The sequence below is a fragment of the Chiloscyllium plagiosum genome, unplaced genomic scaffold (genome assembly GCF_037043375.1).
Source record: "Chiloscyllium plagiosum isolate Xiang-an unplaced genomic scaffold, Cpla_swu_hap1 HiC_scaffold_20, whole genome shotgun sequence".
Classification (NCBI taxonomy): Eukaryota; Metazoa; Chordata; class Chondrichthyes; order Orectolobiformes; family Hemiscylliidae; genus Chiloscyllium; species Chiloscyllium plagiosum.
The window spans coordinates 64,016,705-64,021,442 of NW_028270158.1; the positions used below are offsets into that span (position 1 = coordinate 64,016,705).

Below are 4,738 nucleotides of genomic sequence, written 5' to 3' on the forward strand. Positions count from 1 at the left end.
ACTGTTCAATCTCGACAGCAAAGCACATTGCGCTTGTAATAAATGACAGAACTTCATGTAATATTTTATTTCTAATGGCCAATTAGTGACTGATTTCAAAGTCATGAGGCACATTATGCTAGGAGTGCTACAGTCATGTCTCTTGTACACTTCCTCTTAGCTTTTAAGCTTTTTATATCTTTAATACCTGACTTCCATTTGGTAATTTTACAAAGCACTTTCGTACATTGCAATCTGTAAATTAGTAATAAATGTTGCTATTGAAAACCTTCAGACCCCTTGTTTCAATTATTTCCCATGTAGAAGCACCCGTAAAATATTAATAATTTACAAATATGTAGTAAAGGTAAATTAGAAGGCGGTTTCAAGTAATTGAAGGAAAATCAAGCCTATTCAGTGTCATCAGTTAGAAACCTGTTTGTTCTTTCATCATTTGAAAAGCCAGCATTTTTATTGTCTGTCCCTCATTGCCCCTGAACTAATTGACTTGATTTTCAGAGTCAACCACATTGTTGTGGGTCTGGAGTCACATGTCGGCCAGACTGGGTAAGTGTGTACCAGATTTCCTTCAATAACAGATATTAGTGAACCAGATGGGTCTTTATAATGTTTCATGTCGCTTCATGGCACCATCTTTGATAGTGTTTTTTCTACCTGCTTCAAGTATATAACTCTTTGAAGTTTGCATCAGATATAGATAGGGTGGTTAAGAAGACATTTAGCATGCTTGCCTTCATTTTTCAGACCTTTGAGTAAAGGAGTTGAGAGTTAAGTGGAGGTTATACAGGACATTAATGAGGCCTCTTTTGGAGTACTGTGTGTAGTTCTGGCCTCCCTGTTCTAGGAAGATTATTATTAAGCTGGAGAGGGTTCAGAATGTTGCCAGGATGTTGCCAGGAATGGAGGGTTTCAGAGGTTGAATAGATTGTGACTTTTTTCACTGAAGCATAGGAGGCTGAGAGGTGACCTTATAGAGAATTACAAAGTCATGAGGGGTATAGATAAGGCGAATGGGAGCTGTCCTTTCCCTAGGGTGGGGAGTTCAAAACTAGGACACATACTTTTACGGTGAGAGGAGAAACGTTCTAAAAAGACATGGGGCAATTTTTTTACACAGCAAGTGGTTCGTGTGCAGCTGCATCAATGCCTTTGCTGCCAGAAGAAGAAAGTGAATTTCTACTGTGGCATTCCTGGAGCAAGAGGTGAGCTATTGTGCATTACACACTGTCTGTATCAGATGCTGAGTCAGAGAAACCTGACCCAGTGCCTAACCACCCCAGCAGGCTCTGTAAGATAAAGGACTGGCCTCTGTCTTCACACTCACAGGGGGAGAGATGTAGTGATTGTAATGAGGTCAGCCAGCTGGATAATAGAATGAGTTCCCTGACTGGGGCAGTTAATCTGGTCCAGTCAGGGAACCCTGACTGACAGATATAATCAGGGGTTTCAGAGATTTTGACATTCTGGGTGCTGACTTTGACAAGGACTGTCCAAGAGTAAATAAAGTATGACGTGGGCCTCTGTGGAGTTATTTCAATAACTCTTGCGCCTTCTCCCTCTCAGCTCATCCTGAGATCTGCACAATTGTGATTATATTATGTCGTGAAAGATCAACCAAAGGCATTGAGAATGGAGGGGTCCACCTTTGAAATGTGCTGAGTTTCTTCTCTTGCATTTTCACTGCACAATTTATCATACAGTACATATCCCCTTTGTAGTGCAAACTTATTCAGGTTTGATGAGTGAAACCATCTATCAAAGAATTCTCCAATCAAGATACAAAGAATGCTCCAATTTTGAGATGTATAGAAGTCCAGGTAGAAATGGTCACTGCAATATTTGTCCTTCCTCAGGGCACTGGAAGGGATAGGTCACCAGAAATCTCATTGGAGCAACAGTGTATACAGTAACATTTATCAGGATGATAGCAAGCCTCCTCAGTAACCATCTCCTCAAATACAAGCTAGCAAACATCCAGAAATCCAGCCAAGTGAGGCAATAGCTGAGATTCTTTTTCTTGCATGAGTTCAGGCTACCAGACACAGCAGTCACAGGCATCTCAAGGGTCCCAGCATGACAGCAGCATATTGTCAGCTCTGCTGAGTCTACTGAAGGAGCACATCATTGAGAAATCTTCTCTGAAGAAAAGCACAATGTGCATTTGATTTCACAGAGAGGATTGTGATTAGAATCACATTTAAAATGTCAGCACTATTCGCACTTGGGTTTCTTTGCTAACCTTTTTTAGTGCAGTTTATGTACCTGCTTTGTAAGTCATTGCTGTGAAAGTTGAGTGAATGGATTCAATGCTTGAGACTGCAAGATGGAAGTACGGTGGCTGACATTCCCAGCGCTATTACTTAAAGAGAACTTAATGGGTTCCCTGCATAACTGAGCAACTAAAGCAACCTTTGCAAATCCAAGTACAAGATATTGTATTGTCCCTTCTTCCTCTGCCTTGCCTTTGCTAGTCTGTTTATATAATGATAAACAGATGATGTTTATTCTTACCAATCTACCTCCTGCAGGTCCAACCCTCTCTGATAGCGACGTATAGGACTCAGCAGACCTAATTGTGTACAAACCCCCAAGTCTTATTCTTATGGAATCTGACTATTAAAATAGCTTAGAGTTTGCTTCCTTTAAAAGCCTCCAATGACTCTGCCTGCTTTGGTTCTCTCACCAACTACCTGCCAGCCCACACGCTTCATTTTCTTTGCAACAAGGTTGGTCTCTTTAAAAAAAAAAGAGGGGGAGATTGATGTCAGTAATGGGAGAATCAAAAACGTGTAATTTCTACTTGTGTTTTTTGGCAGGATGATTGGAATGAAGGAAGATGGCTGAAAGCATTTGGAAATATTCTTAAATTATTGTTGAATAAAGTTATCAAATTTTGTTCAGTGTCCTTTCACAAGCTTTTCATTTGCTTTTCAAATGACATAAATTGAAGCAGATGTATGTGGTAATTAATGACAGCGGTGTACATTATGACATTATCACACTTCTTTTGTAAATGATTAGCAACAAATCTCTTCAGCACCCAATTGTTTCTGCTGCTTTATTCGAGTAAAAGGTATTCTCCTTGATGTCAACTTCAATTATCTAAGCAAATTGTATAATTCACTCACACAATCCAATTGAAAGCTGCTCTGTTGCGCACATCTTAAGCAGTTGAAAGGATTTTATGTTCAAGATAATTCAGACAGTACTCAAAATTAAACCACAATTCTCTGCTCTAACTATTTAAAAAAAAACTTTTTAACTTACTTCCCAAAGTTTCAGCACTTGTATTCTGCTACTTTCATTACATTTTTAAGACACTTTAAGCAATGAAAACCAAAATGGTTGCATTTTCAGTGATGATCAAAAATAAAATGATTAGTGAATTGTAGTGTGTTCTCATTTGTTGCTTGTGATATTGAAGATATAAACATTACACAAAATCCAATATCCCATTACCAACAGTCAGATACAATCCTGACATTGTCGTCACTTCCTTTCTGACAAATGACAATATAAAACCACAAAGAACACAAAATGCAATGCTGTGTGTGTTGCCTTTTCTATGTATCGAATGTAATTTGCACTTGGTCATCAGTCATTATTAATTTGAATCTTTAGACCTATCCTGTAAAACATCATTTCAGAACCTTAGGACACATCTCCTTTAAAATTATTTTTCCTTCAAGAACAAATTGTCTTGGATGTGGTATTCAGCAATTCAGCTTCCTCAAAATCACAAGACCATAACAAATAGAAACAGGAGTAGAGACGAAAAAAACTGCAGGTGCTGGAATCCAAAGTGGAGAAGAGGGAGGCTGGAAGCTCACAGCAAGCTAGGCAGCATCAGGAGGTGGAGAAGTCAATGTTTCAGGTTGAGACTCTTCATCAGGAATTGGGAGGGGAAAGGGAACTGAGAAATAAATAGACGGAGGGAAGTTGGGCTAGGGGAAAAGTAGGTCGGATGGTGGTAGATGGATGCAGGTAAGGGGTTATTGAGATAGGTCAGTGGGAAGGGTGGAGAGGATAGATAGGGAAGGAAGACGGACAGGTAAGGTCAGTTCCAGGAGGCAGTGAGGAGAGGAAGGGCTGGACATGGGATGAGGTTGGGGCGGGGAGATAGTGAAGCTAGTGAGGAGTATGTTGAGGCCAGGTTGGTCGATGGGAGGGCTGAATCTGGTTGGTAGCTGGAAGGAAGGATTGAGAGGTGGAATGGAAGGGAGGAGGTGGGGCTGGAAAGGGAGCCAGGGGGTGTGTGGGAATGTTATTTGAACAATAATAGGCTATTTGACCCCTTGAGCCTGCTCCACCATTCAATAGGATCATGACTAATCAAAGTGATTACAGAGAGCCAGGAAAAAACATTAAAAACCAGTGCTAGTGCTCCAAGTGAGGGTTTAAACTAGATTGGCAGCGGGGAAGGGGGAGGATCATCAACACAGGGATGCAAGTGTGAGGCAGGAAGGAGATATAGTAATCAGAAATAGTAAGTTGAAGAGACAGGCCAGGCTGCAACATGGCAGGGAGCAAGGAATGCCCGTTGGATTAAATTGCATTTATTTCAATGATAGGTAAGGCCGATGAACTCAGGGCGTGGATAGGTACGTGGGACTGGGATATTATAGCCATTACAGAAACATGGATAAGGGAGGGGCAGAACTGGCAGCTTAATCTGCCAAGGTACAGATGCTTTAGGCAGGACAGAGGTGGCGGAAGGAAGGGAGGGGGTGTTGCATTT

General features: G+C 40.9%; 1 long non-coding RNA gene across 1 annotated transcript; it reads left to right on the forward strand.

Annotated features, from left to right (window-relative positions):
- Window positions 1–434: 434 nt before the first annotated feature.
- On the forward strand, window positions 435–3,087 carry LOC148146640 (uncharacterized). Its single transcript, XR_015760638.1, has 3 exons — window positions 435–546; window positions 1,118–1,202; window positions 2,817–3,087. It is a non-coding gene; the product is annotated as an uncharacterized LOC148146640 (long non-coding RNA).
- Window positions 3,088–4,738: the final 1,651 nt, after the last annotated feature.